This window comes from Ornithorhynchus anatinus, unplaced genomic scaffold (genome assembly GCF_004115215.2).
Source record: "Ornithorhynchus anatinus isolate Pmale09 unplaced genomic scaffold, mOrnAna1.pri.v4 scaffold_80_arrow_ctg1, whole genome shotgun sequence".
NCBI lineage: Eukaryota > Metazoa > Chordata > Mammalia > Monotremata > Ornithorhynchidae > Ornithorhynchus > Ornithorhynchus anatinus.
The window spans coordinates 674882-689464 of record NW_024396936.1 but is presented as its reverse complement, the minus strand read 5'-3'; the positions used below and the strand labels follow the sequence as shown (position 1 = coordinate 689464).

The 14583-nt window shown below is 52.1% G+C and overlaps 1 non-coding gene across 1 annotated transcript; it reads right to left on the bottom strand.

Annotated features, from left to right (window-relative positions):
- Positions 1-4370: 4370 nt before the first annotated feature.
- LOC114808978 lies at positions 4371-4568 on the bottom strand. The gene has a single exon (XR_003756726.1). It is a non-coding gene; the product is annotated as a U2 spliceosomal RNA (small nuclear RNA).
- Between the last annotated feature and the right edge of the window lie 10015 nt (positions 4569-14583).

The following is a 14583-nucleotide window of genomic DNA, read 5'->3' as shown; positions in this document are numbered from 1 at the left end:
CTGTTTGTCACTCATACACCCTTGGGGTGAATGGGTGGGCAGCCATTTTCCACCCTTTACCTGCTCTCTCGGCTCGCCCTCTTGAGGCTGTTCATTCCTATACCAAGGTCTCAAAACCCTCTCATGAGATTGCCACGTGGCTCGGTGGAAAGAGCACGCACGGGCTTGGGAGTTAGAGGACATGGGTTCGAATCCCCACTCTGCCACTTGTCAGCTGTGTGACTGTGGGCAAGTCACTTAACTTCTCTGTGCCTCAGCTACCTCATCTGTAAAATGGGGATTAAGACTGTGAGCCTCACGTGGGACAACCTGATTACCCTGTATTTGACCCAGCGCTTAGAACAGTGCTCTGCACATAGTAAGCGCTTAACAAATGCCAATATTTATTGCGAGATCAGAGTCATTTCTCTGATAAATTCCGTAACAATTTTGGCAACCTCGAAGGGACCCTTGTGCTCAGGACTGGACAGACCAACTCGAGAATCTGAGGAACCAGGTGCCCAAGCACTCTCAAAGGAAAACAGTAAGTAAGGCCGCATTTAGGGTCCGGACACCCCTTCCTTGAGATCTCTCGAGTCTAATTTGGAGCACCTGTGGGTTAAGCGGGTAAGCGAGTAGGAGCCCCTCTGTGTTTCACAGAGAGCGGTCTCTCTGTGTAGTTCCCGCAGAGAAGGGATTTATCCGGGTTTGGAGAAGGGAATCACTCTAGGAGACATCCTAGGGGGCTCTGGGAGACTTCCCAAAGGATCTTTCTGGTACAGTGAAGGATGGGGTCTGGTCAGCTAGAGATGCCCCTGTATTTCAAAAGTTCTCCAATACTAGGATCAAGGTCATCTTCCATTAAAGAAAAAAAGGAATGAAAAAAAAGCAATTGAGGTGGTGCCATGATTCTTAGACAAACTTACCTGATGGGCAGGGTCTCTATTTTTGGCCAGAAGGGGGTACTTTTGATCCTAAGGGTCTGCAGACTTTATGTGAAATTCTGATCTACTTAAGACCCGATGGGATGTGTTATTGGTATTGTTGGGTAAAATTGTCAAAGGTATTGCCGGGTCCCATGAAAACCCAAGATAAAAAACCCCTTATTAAATTAATTTGAACGTGCCAGAGAAGACAGATGATGAGAGTCCCTTGATAGACCTAAGTTGTGGTCAGTCTTCTGCAGTCCCGTCAGTCCCGATAAAACCCCCAGACTGCCTAGTCCTTAGACCTTCCTTATATCCACCTCTGCCTGTCTTCCCTCCCTTGCTACCACCAGTTTATGGTGCCCCTTCCACCCTCCTGGCAGATACCGCCCTTCTAGTCCCAATGCAAACTTCAGGCCACGTGTAAATGGCGGGGGGCACGGGGGAGAGGGGAATCACGCTAACTATTGGGAGTCTCCTTGGCAAACTGGACCTGCTGAGCCCAAGGAGCCAAGGCTCCCTGATGGTAGTTCCTGAAGTCCCAAGGGAAACCGTTGACCCCCTTTTGCTTACTTTGCCACCAGGCCTTTGGAGCTCTGGCCCAACAGACGTGAGTTTCCTCTGGGGAACTGAACCAGTTAAGATCAATACCCTGCTCCATAAATCTCATCCCTGTGTCTGTCAATATCTTATGTTCCCTGAGGGCCGTGCACGGTTGGATCCAATTATCTCTGAGTTCTTGGAAAACAAAATCCTCGTTGAGTGCAGTTCTGCCTGCAGTACTCCGGTGATGCCAGTACGTAAGTCAGGGAACCCCCCGATTTATCGTTTAGTATAGGATCTGCAGGCCATTAATGCTTATGTCACCCCTATTCATGCAGTGGTCCCGAGCCCGACCTCAGTAATTAGCGGAATTGGCTCACGGGCTCGGGCATTTACCTGTATTGATTTGACTGGGGTGTTCTTCACTATCTCCGTATCTCCTAAAAGCCAGTAACTTTTTGCCTTTACTTGGGATAACCATCAACTGACCTGGACATGATTGCTCCAGGAGTTCATGCATTCTCCTATTATCTTTTCCAAAGCCCTTTACAAGCCCTTTACCTGTCTGGTTTCCCAGTGGGGTGAGAATGTTTCAATATGCAGATGATATTTTGAATACTGGGGAATCTGAAGAATTGTGCAGGCAGGGCTCTCTGATGCTTCTGCAACATTTGTTTGCTATTGGCCTCAAGGATAGCCGTAAGAAGTTGCAGTGGTGTCAAAGGCAGGTTCATTCTCCGGGCAGGGGAGAGAGAGATTGCCCCTAGTCGTGCCAACCTTATCCAGGCCTTGCCCTGGACCACCACCAAGCATGAGCTTTGGGATTTCCTTGGAGTGGCAGGATTTTGCCAGGCTTGAATCTCTGATTTTGGACTGATAACTCGTTGGCTCTTTCAGCTCCTGAAGAAGGAGTCCCCTGACCCTCTTGATTGGTTCCCAGAGGCGGAGTCTGCCTTTCACAACCTATAAATCAGTTTAAATTCAGCCCCTGCTCTAGGGCTGCCGGACTACAAAAAAGCCCTTCTTACTCTATGTGCATGTGAAGATGGGAGTGGCCTCTGGCGTCCTCTGCCAAACACAGGGTCTGCACTGCCACCCAGTTACATATTATTCGGTCCAACTCCACCCAGTGATGCTGGGACAGATTCCCTGTATACGCTGTATTGCTGCAGTGGTCCTGCTTTTAGAAAAGGCGGAGGACATCCTTCTGGGCCACAAGGTTGTTCTGCACCATCTGCATGATGTAGTCCTTTTGCTATAGGGTGCTGGTACAAAGGCACTATCAGTTTCTCGTTTAATCCAATATGAGCTGGCCTTGCTTGAAAATCCCCAGGTTCAAGTGGAAAAGTGTGGAGTTTTGAACCCTGCCACACTCATGGGCCCAGATCTCCTGGCTAAGGTTGGAGAGGAACACAGTTGGGAGGAGGTTGTTCAAACAATGGTGGTGGCCCACTCTGATCTCCAGGATACTCCTTTGGAGATGGCAGATATGGATTTGTTCACCGATGGCTCGTCTTTTATGGACCAGGGGTAAAGCTACACTGGGACTGCGGTAGTCACTCATGACTCTGTTTTATGGGCCAGATCTCTCCCTTCCTCATGTAGTGCTCAGGCAGCTGAGCTCGAGGCTTTGATTCAGGTCTTTCACCTGGCTAAGGGACTGCGTGCTAATATTTACACGGATTCCAAGTATGGCTGTGGCATTTGTCATGTGACTGGTGCCTAGTGGCAGAGCCGAGGTTTCTTGACCTACGAAGGAAAGCCGGTAGTGAATGGTGAGCGAGTAGCCCGCCTTTTAGCTGCCATCAAACTTCCCACTGCTCTTGCTGTTATCCGTGTTAGAGCACACACCCGGGGAAAGGACTCCGTTAGTCTAGGAAACCATAAAGCTGACCAAGTATCTCTCTGGGCTATGTGACATACTTCCAAGCCTCCTCTGGAGACTCTCAACATGTGGTCACGATGCCTCAGCCCGGTTTTCTGATTACGGAGAAGGAACGATCTGAATGGCCCACTAAATATGAGGCTGTCGAGCATAATGGGTTTTTTTTGGGTTCTGAATGGCTGCCCTCTACTACCTGTAAGTGCCCTTAGAGTCGTTTGTCTACAGACTCACCAGAATACCCACTATGGAGTTGGGGCCCTGGCTGCCACAGTTTTATGTCACTGGTTTGCTCCTGGTATCCATCCTGTAGCCAAGCGAGTGGCGATGGCTTGTCCCATCTGCCAGAGCTTTAATGCTAACCAACCTCAGGTCCTTTCCCGGGGTGGCTGAGCCTGGGTTTACCACCCTTTTGAGGGGCTCCAGATAGATTTCATTACCCTTCCTAGGGCTGAAGGGTACCGTTATGTCCTGAACATCATTGACCACCGTACAGGTTGATTAGAGGCCTTCCCGGCCTGGCACGCAACTGCTGCATTCGTTGCTAAGGTGTTGTTATGGTAGGTTATTCCCCATTTTGGACCCCCATCCATCACTGATTCGGATCAGGGTTCCCATTTGACCGAGTCCATTTTGGACAAGGTCTATAGCTGTTTAGGTATCGAGAGGAGCCTGCACATTCCCTACCATCCCCAGATCTCAGGAAATGTTGAAAGGGTTTACTGGGAATCGAAAACTATGTTAGGGAAATTGTGTATGTAGATACATTTAAAATGGCCTCAGGTCCTCTCCATTGTGCTGTTATGATTGTGTTCCTGTCCTCGAGGGGACGTGAAGGTCTCTCCATATGAATTACTGTTTGGTCATCCCTCACCCGCTGGGGAGATCCCAAGACTGGATCAGTCTATCACTCTCATGGGAGGTGACGAAACCCTGGCAATGTACCTGGTCTCCCTGCAGCAGGAATTGAACACCCTCCAGCGGGACACCATCAGGTGCCAAATGGTGCCCTTAGACAGTAATTTACACCCCTTTGATGCTGGAAAGGCACCCGTTCTGGAAGCACTGCAATATCAGGCCAATGTGTGAAGGAAACGGAACAAGCTCCCAACCCACCTCCGTACCCCCAAAAGGACGCTAAATATAGTATCCTCAAATTGAGGACATAGATGTGGTAGATATTAAACTGATAAAAACAGGTACTCCACTTGGTCGTACCCAAAAGGCCGAGAAGCGATACCCACCGCGCCCACCTCCAAACGGCCTCTCCTTGTCGGCATCCTTTCACCTCATGGCCATTCCCAAGCCTGAAAACCCTGAACCTCCCCTGGATCTGGGGCCCCGGCCCAGACTTGTCTCGCTCCGCAGAAGCCCCGTTTGCCGCTGCTCCAGGGCTATTCCTCTCGCCCAGGCATAGGCCCTTGATTTGCCTTTGCTCTGCCCACACCTATCATTTGGGACCACCCCCCCCCGCCCCCACTAGGGGTGGCATGGAAGTGGGCAAATCTCTGGGGACCTGCTGGGGACGGGTCCACAGTTCGGCCCATCTGTCCTCCCTCCTCACCAGACCCCTGTGTTGAGCACCTTACGAGCCTTCGTCCCTTGTCCCTCCTTGGTGCAAGGTCACCTTCCAGGCTTCCCTGCCTTTCGTCCCTGAGCCCCAGAGGTAGGGGATTGCGGGCGTGCAGGGACGGACGGGAAAAGGGGACCCGGGCAAGGCAGGGTCCGGCCCCTTCCTCCGACTTCAGTGAAAGGACTCCGCGAAGTTTATAGCCTTTCCTTCTTCGCCCAAGGAAATGAATTCACTCTGGAGGGCTGCGACTATCACCTGCCGGACTCGGGATTGGTGGTTTCCGAACGAACGAGACTTCTGTGGAGAGAGAGAGAGAGAGAGCGACAGAGAGAGACCCCTTGTCAGGGATGGCTATGCAGTCGCTCACATTCACCCCCATATCCCACCCCAGTGAGTCCTTTCCCCTGGGAAACTGCTGTGTGTCGTGTGTGGGTGTGAGCACGCCTTTGGGGTGGTGATCTCTGGCAAGGACCCAAGAAATGGATTGGGGTTCCAGGCGGCGCCCTCTGCTGATGAACATTATCGTTGGAGAAAGTAGAATCCCTGAGAGCGGGACCCAGCAGGAGCCTGCCCTGCCCAGCAAGCTTCCCGACGGGACCCGTCCCCGTCTCTCCCGGAGACTCTCTCCAAGGATACGTGTAGGAGATCCACTGACTCGACCCGCCTGGTGGAGAGATGTCTTCCACCGCTGGGCCACCCCCTGTCTGAGGTTGACACGCTACTCCAGTGTGGCGGGCACCATGGCCCTTGCCCTGGTCCAGTTGGCAGTGGAGTGAGGGAGATGCTCTTCACAGTGTCTGGGATTCTAGGGGTGTAGTGGGTCCTAACGATTAGATTGGGATTTTGTGGGAATGCCCATTGCAGTCTTAAGTGATATTTGATTCCTCCTTGTTGATGGACGGATGGATGGAAGGATGGTTAATGCCCTTGGCTTATTACCCTCCCGGGGAGAGAAATCTAGCCTAGTCTTCCATAGGAGACTAGTTAGAATTCCTCAGCAAGTCGAGCTCCTGTCTCTGTCTCTTTAATAATAATAATAATTATTATTATTATTATGGTGTTTGTTAAGCACTTTCTATGTGCCAAACACTGTTGTAAGCGCTGGGGTAGATTCAAGGTAATCACGTTGTCCCACGTAGGGCTCACAGTCCTAATCCCCATTTTATAGATGAAGTACCTGAGGCATACAGACGTCAGGTGACATGCCCAAGGTCACACAGAAGACATGTGGGGGACCCGGGTTTGGAACCCATGTCCTCTGACTTGCATGCGTGTGCTCTTTCAACTAAGGCACGCTGCTTCTCGTAACCACGCTGCTTTTCTCTCTCTTTCTCTTTCTGCTCCACCCCTACCCTTCCACCCCTCACCAAGAAAGGCAGCCCTCCAATGTCCTGCGTTTTCCTTATGTCACCCTTAGGAAGGAGGAGACACACAGGATGTTGGTTGGCTCCTTGTGGGCATCACAGAGTCGCCATGTCCTCAACTTCTCCATGGCATCAAAGCGATCGTCACATTTTACTGGTAAATGGGTCCGGTCCAAGAGCTGAGCAGTCTTTCATTCATTCAATAGTATTTATTGAGCGCTTACTATGTGCAGAGCACTGTACTAAGCGCTTGGAATGAACAAGTCGGCAACAGATAGAGACAATCCCTGCCGTTTGACGGGCTTACAGTCTAATCGGGGGAGACGGACAGACGAGAACAATGGCAATAAATAGAGTCGAGGGGAAGAACATCTCATAAAAACAATGGCGACTAAATAGAATCGAGGCTATGTACAATTCATTAACAAAATAAATAGGGTAATGGAAATACATACAGTTGAGCGGACGAGTACAGTGCTGTGGGGATGGGAAGGGAGAGGTGGAGGAGCAGAGGGAAAGGGGGAAAAGAGGGTTTAGCTGCGGAGAGGTAAAAGGGGGTGTGGTAGAGGGAGTAGAGGGAGAAGAGGAGCTCAGTCTGGGAAGGCCTCTTGGAGGAGGTGAGTTTTAAGTAGGGTTTTGAAGAGGGGAAGGGAATCAGTTTGGCGGAGGTGAGGAGGGAGGGCGTTCCAGGACCTCGGGAGGACGTGGCCCAGGGGTCGACGGCGGGATAGGCGAGACCGAGGGACGGTGAGGAGGTGGGCGGCAGAGGAGCGGAGCGTGCGGGGTGGGCGGTAGAAAGAGAGAAGGGAGGAGAGGTAGAAAGGGGCAAGGTGATGGAGAGCCTTGAAGCCTAGAGTGAGGAGTTTTTGTTTGGAGCGGAGGTTGATAGGCAACCACTGGAGTTGTTTAAGAAGGGGAGTGACATGCCCAGATCGTTTCTGCAGGAAGATTAGCCGGGCAGCGGAGTGAAGAATAGACTGGAGCGGGGCGAGAGAGGAGGAAGGGAGGTCAGAGAGAAGGCTGACACAGTAGTCTAGCCGGGATATAACGAGAGCCTGTAGCAGTAAGGTAGCCGTTTGGGTGGAGAGGAAAGGGCAGATCTTGGCGATATTGTAAAGGTGAAACCGGCAGGTCTTGGTAACGGACCTTTCACAGCTAGGTCCCCTAGAAGGTCGCTTTCTACCATCAAGATGACAAGGATATTATTTAATTCCGAGGGAGAGCAGGGGTCAGAAAACGCATTTCACCAGAAAGTACAGCAGCAGCACAAGTCGCGTACTCTGCCCAGAAGGCATTTGGAACATGATGAAATAGAGGCGGCGACCATCGAATTATCACGGAGAAACAGCAGGGCCTAGAGGTTAAAAAGCATTGGCGTGGGAGTCCGAAGGACCTGGGTTTGAATCCCGGCGCTGCCACTTGCCACTTCCTGGGTGACTTTAACGTCTCTCGAGATCAGTTATCTCGTGTGTAAAATGAGCACTAAACCTATGTCCAACCTGATCACTTTGTGCCTACCCCAGCGTTTACAATCTAGTAAGCCTGGCACGCAGTACGAGTTTAACAAATACCATCCCAAGAGAGAAAAAGAGATGAGTTGAGGCGGAATCAAGTGTGGAATGGACAATCGAATCGACCTCTAAACCCAAGGGTTGAAGGATGGGTGGGTAGGCCCAAATCCCCAAGGGCTAAATGGGGCTCTATTTGGCTGTTGGATCCGTTAACGAGCCACAAAGGACTTGATAACGCTAACGAGGCACTCAACGGGATTCATTCACGAGGGGCTCACCCATTCCGTTCAATGAGATCATTGGCCAATCCATGGAAATTCAGTGAATGTGGAGATTACTGAGTGAGGAGTACTGGGCCAAGCGCTTGGGAGAGTTCAACATAGAGAGTGGGGAGTCACGTTACCTGCCCCTTTCTGTTGAAGTGATTCCCGGGTCCCTGTCCCGCGCTAAACCCTGAGTCCAAGTTTTGCTTTGAGGCGCTGAGCCGGTCAACAAGCGAGGGCCCCTAACTGGGTGGGAGCCAGGGTGGCGGCGGCCATACAACCCTGCTATGGGCACCCTCTTGTTGAAGGGGACCACTTGTGACCGTTTCCTACCAGAAGGGTTAGGAGCTAGCGCTCTTCCCGGGAGTCAGCCTCTGCAGAGGATGGGCGATGGTTAACTGTCCTGCATTTCCCCCGTGTGTGCTTATTCAGAAATTCCTTTAGCCTCTCCGTGGGAAGTCTCTCCTTCCCCAGATCAGGCCCTTCCTCCCTCCCCCCCAATCGCCGCCGACCAAAGGAAAGACCTCCTACGATTGGGGGTATGGAGACCACCGATGCTTCGTTGAACTCAGTCGCCGCAAAGGTGATATATGTGGGAGTGTCGTGATAAGCCTGGGCAACGGATTCGAAGCCCCATCATCGACACTGCAGCAGCAGCAGGAAATGGGGGGTCTTACATTGGGAACCAAAACCATGAGGGATCGCGAGCTCCCCCCCCCACCCCGCCCAGAAGCTGCACGTCAAGAAGACATTCGACCCCAAACAGCCCCAACAAGAGAACAAAGTTCAGGAACCCCACAACTGCCTGAGCACCCAAGCCCAAGAGAAGCACAGCCCTGCTTTTCAACGGGAAAGGGAAGGCTCCAAAACCAGAGGGTCAAAAAAAAAAATTGCCTTCAATCTCTCTTATTCTTGTCTATGGAAATCTTTAGTAAAAGGCGCAAGATGTATGCGCTTTCAAGAGAAGCGATGGTAGCCAGCGACCCTCACCATCCACACGGCACCCCCACCTAGGTCATGGTGGCCAACGCCAGGGCCTCCTCAAACCCCTTTTCTGGGAAGAATACTCACGCCCCGGGGCGGAGGGGTGGGACAGAGACCGAAAACGGAGAAGCAGGCCACAGAAGGACTTCCCTTTTCAGTCCACTCATACATTCATTGAATCGTATTTATTGAGCGTTTACTGTGTGCATATCACTGTACTAAGAGCTTGGAGTGTACAATTCGGCAACAGATAGAGACAATCCCTGCCTGACAACAGGTTCACAGTCTAAAAGGGGGAGGCAAATGACAAAACAAGTCGTCAGGCATCAAAACCATCAAGATAAATAGAATCATAGACATATACACATTATTAATAAAATAGATAAATAATATATACAAATATACACAAATGCTGTGGAGAGGGGAAAGGGGTAGAGCAGAGGGAGGGAGTAGGGGGAATGGGGAGGGAAGGAGGGACAGAGGGTAAGGGAGCGCTCAGTCTGGGAAGACCTCTTGGAGGAGGTGAGCTCTCAGTAGGGCTTTGAAGAGAGGAAGAGAGTTTGGCGGGTGAGGGAGGATATTCCAGGTCAGTGGTAGGATGTGGGCCAGGGGTGGACGGCAGGACAGGCTAGAACGAGGCACCTTGAGGAGGTTAGTGGCAGAGGCGCGGAGTGTACAGGGTGGGCTGTAGAAGGAGAGAAGGGAGGTGAGGTAGGAGGGAGCCAGGTGATGGCGAGCTTTGAAGCCAAGAGTAAGAAGTTTTTGCTTCATGAGAAGGTTGATAGGCAACTACTGCAGATTTTTGAGGAGGGGGGTGACATGCCCAGAGCATTTCTGTAGAAAGATAATCGTGGCAACGGAATGAAGTGTAGACTGGAGTGGGGAGAGAAAGGAGGATGGGAGATCAGAGGAGGCTGATCATTCCTGGTTGAAACCAACCACGCCAGGGTAGCTTTAATGCACATCAGGGGGCACCGTCCCAGCATCATCTGGCAGGCATGTACACTGACCCCCAAGTACCCCGGTTCCCTCAGGAAAGGGTAAAGACTCATCAGAGAGATGATGATCGGAAAGGAGGCCTGGTGATGAAGTAACAGGGGCCAGGTAGTGGAAAGGAAGACCGTCGGCCATCTTGGAGGTGAGAGGTAGAGAGCTGCGTTGTTGGTAGAACAGAATATAGGGGAAGTTCATGCTGTGGACTTTGAACAGACTCAGTGTCCAGAGAGGGACTGTAGAGGATTCTGGATTCGGGTCTGGCACCCTGGACGATTGAATGTCGAATTAAGCCTCCGGAGGAGCGAGGATCAAGTCCCTGAGGGAGAGACAGGACACGGAAAGACCCTGCTCAAGGACCGACTCGGAGAAGGTGAAAGTAGAATCTGGGACACTCCAAGAGAAGATGGGTCAAGGACGACTGGAACCTGAGTCCCTTGGTTCCTAAGGGGAAGAATTTCAGAGGATGGTTTGTTTTTTTAAAGGGGGGGGGAGATGGGTGGCAGAGGGAGAAGAAGTAAAGAGTAGATGATGGGATGGTACGGAGGGAAGGCAAAGGAAGCATTAGCTTCTTGAAAATAAGTTTTGAAACAGTTTTCGGTTTCCTCAATAAGAGACCATTGAAATTTGTTGAGGTCTCAGATTTTGGTGTTTGCCAGCAGCAACGACTAGGGGAGATGCTCCGGGAGCTGAGAAGACACCTGGGCCCAGGGAGACACGGGAGCAGGGGGAGGACGGTGACAGAGTGTATGGTCAGATTCAGTGGGGATCATTGAGCTCGCACGATCAAGGCCGATCCCCGTCCCATCCTGCCTCATCTACTGCATAAAGCCGGCATAGTGCCAACCTCGGATTGGAGGAAAACGGGACAGCTGGAGGAAGGAGGGACCCAAGGCAAGGACAAGACTGTATGAAGGACGACAGCCAAGGACCCTACATACCGTTCCACGAACCTTTGGGCCCCAGGGATATCTTGAAGGAAGAATTGAGCCAGATGGCCGATGCTTCCCAAAACAGGGCTCCCTTTGTTCTCGTCACAAAGGGGAGAGTGCTGTGCGATCTCTCCAAGTTTGCCGGCCGCCACGGACTGTTCTGTGCGTAAGCCCCTCGCCGCGTTCCACTCTAAATGAACCGTCAACCCGGATTTATCCGCCTCTTTCTTCGGTATTCCGTTACAATTGATATACGGGAGACAGGCAGTCTACACAGGCTCCGGTCCCGCCCGGTACAACTGGCGTAGTGGGCAGGATACCGAAGAAATGGGATCGGGGTGTGGGGAGGAACCTCACCCGGGGGAAATCCCGGGATGGCCGGCCACATCAGTGTGGGGCGGGGTAGCTCTTGTCTTAGATGTGTGCGGGCCCCCACGGGAGTATGGAGAGGCTCCCAAGACTCACACGGGCTTGGAAAGGCTACTGGCAAAAGCCTATGGTGTCCGAGTCAGGAAAGAAGGGAAAAGTATGGCTATCGTGGTGTGCTGGCCATTGTTAGTAAATTAAGGATAGCCACCGATTTTGCCTTAGCAGTGGAGGATAGAGTGCGGGGCGCTGGGAAAACGAGTTACAAATGGAAAGGGATAAGGGATATGGCGGAAAACCACCTCGGTGATGGTGCGGGACTTGCTGATCAGATGGAGAAGAGAGAGGGGCAGATAGAGAAACTGGCATGTCGATTTGTGAAGTTAGGAGGGGAGAAGTTAACCAAGAAGAGAGTCCGCGCGGTGGTACGCTGCTCGGATTGGGATCCAAGACATGGAACCCTGTGGAAGAAGACAGATGATTCCGAGGTCGAGGTGATGGAGAATTCTAGTGAGGAGGAGGACCAGACGATGCCGTAGAATGCAGGTCCGTCCTCTCCTCCAGCAGAAAGCGCGAGCAGAGCAATTGCTCCCAAATGGGGCCTCCGGGGGAGGGCCTATCACGGAGAAAATGACCATTCGGGAGTGCACCGCGGCCAAGGTTATCGAGGTCGCCAAGTCATTTAAACATCACCCGCGCGAGACTATAACTGCTTGGTTGGTGCGGCTGCGGGACATGGGAGGAGATAGCATTTCCATATCGGGAATGGAGACGGAAAAGCTGAGCAGCATTACCGCCCACCCCGCCATGCGGCAACGCCTCCACGATGCTCGATCAGTGCACGGAAATCACTCCCTCTTCGATTGGCATGTTAGTGCCCTGAGAGAGGCATGGCAGTAAAACTCCTGACAGAGGCAGCAGGGACGTCCCAGTCGAAAGAATGGCGCCAAGGGGCTGCGGCTGCAGCCTGGTCCCTCCTGTGGGCTGCTTGGATGATTTCGGAGGCACAAATGCGGGCAGAGGCCTGGGGTAATGTACTAGAGGGCGAAATAGCTCAGAGACCAGACGAGTTGGCCCGGGAACAGGACGCGTGTGCGTTTACCACCCTGCTAGCCTCTGGATTATTGGAAAGGCTGGAGGCGCAGGGGATGAAGTTAGAGGACTTGGCAAGTAGATCCGTGCGGTTGGGGGATCGCAGAATGCTCCGCCCGCGGGTCAGCAGGATCTTGGCGCGCCCGGGGGGTGGGGGTGGGGGGGGTGATGCAAAGACCTAGAAGCCTTAGGAGGCGGATAGTGAGGATTCGGAGGAGGAAGACGAGATGGTAGTAATTGAGGAGGATGGCGGCCCCTGCACTAGTCTGTGTCCGACGAGGGCACGCCCCATCGTGACGCGGAGGTTTGAGGGACAGCGCTTTGCTGACCGTGGGAGAGGATCTCATGATGGCACGGAGGAGAGTGTGACCGCTAGGGATTAAACCCCGGCAGAGCTGATAAAGCTTTCCTCTCGGTTCCAACCCAATGGGCGAGAGACTCTAGCCGCTAGGCTAGTGCGCCAATGGGATTCTGGGCGGATCTAGGCGAGGTGGAGCGGACAGGGGGGATAGCTGGAACGGCCGTGTCCTCAGGTTAGACCGAGAGGCCCTAGGAGGTACCCCGAAGCGGGGGCGGGGGGGGGCGTGAGGGTCAGCCCTAGACAGATGTGGATCGATCTCTTTCTAGCGCGAACTCTGCGAAAAAAGATTGATCAACAGCCTAATGTAGTCATAGTGAGCTGGTCGAAACGGATACGCCCGCCACAGCAGTTTTGACCATTACATTCAGCCCTAACGCCGGCTTCTGCCCCCGCGATGGTAGAACGGGGGAGGTGGGGGAGGAGAGATAGTTCCCATCTCATCCCTCCCCTACGGGTGGACCCATGGTTTCCCCTGGTGGGGAGACCGGAAGCCCCACATTGCCCTGACCATCCACTGGGGGCCTCATAACCAAAAGCAAACATGGGCCCTGGTGGATACTGGGACAGAACGTACCCTCATGCACAGAAGCCCTGAACGACACTCGGGATCTTGGGTAACTATCGATGGCTAGGGGAGTAAGGGGATCCGAGTAAAACGAACACCATTGTGGATGAGCGAGGGCGGATTCCTCCAGTACACTCACAATGCTCGGTACTGCTGAGTGCTTTCTGGTACTACCTTAATCACTCTCACTCGCAAACGGAACTCTCCAGCGATAGTCTGAAGAGTCCATCCTGCCAAAATATCCAACCCTAAAAACTTTTCTGGTTCGGGGGATATATGCACTACGTATTCCCTGGTAGGTGGGGCTGTTGGGGGGGGGGAGCATAGCCCATATTTAAGCTGGCAAAGGGGACGTTGCTCCGCGCTACGTGCGCTCTGAGCCTCTCCTCGCGGTCCCTAAGCCCTCCAGCCCTTCCGTCAATAGCCGTAATTGATTGATTCCTATTGGTGTCTGTCTCCCCCGAAGACTGAATGCTCATTGTGCCAGGGAAGTGTATTTGTACTGTACTGCCCCAAGGGCGTGGTACATTGCTCTGGACACAGAATGCTCTCAATCAACGTGATTGATGATCAATTGATTGGTTGAGTCAAACACTAGCACCTAAGATTCAGGCTTTGGAAACAGGAAAGCAAAGCGGTACGTTCTAGAGTGATGGCAAAAGAAAGCAGCTTGATCTAGTAGATAGAGCTCTAATTCCGTCTCTCAACTCTGCCACCTCGTGGGCAAGTCACCTCTCTGTAATTGACTGATTTAGACTTCTTTTCCTTTCTTTCTTTCTTTATTTCTGTATATTAACATCTGTCTCCTCCTCTAGACTGTGACCTCCCTTTGCGCAGAGAAGGTGTCTCTTTATTGTTACAATGTATTCTACAGAGCTCTTAAGACAGTGCTTTCCATACAATAATAGCTCAATCAGTACGATTGGATGAATGAATTAATGAATGAATGAACGAACGAATAAATGAATGAATTTTCGGGGCCTCTGTTGCCTCGTCTGTAAAAGTGAAGGTTAATACTGTGAGTCCCATGTGGGACAGGAGGTACAGGTATGAATATAGTTACCGTACCGGGCACATAGCAAGCACTCCTGAAGAATACCAGTTGAAGAAAAAAACAAAGAATCACATTAAAAAGCGGCTGATGGGGCAGGGTTTGATTGGAAAGAGAAGAAGGTCTGCTTTGGACATATGTAGTAGGAGGGGTTGGTGGCGGGGCGCAGGGCTGAGAGGTGGGAGGCTTGGGACCAAG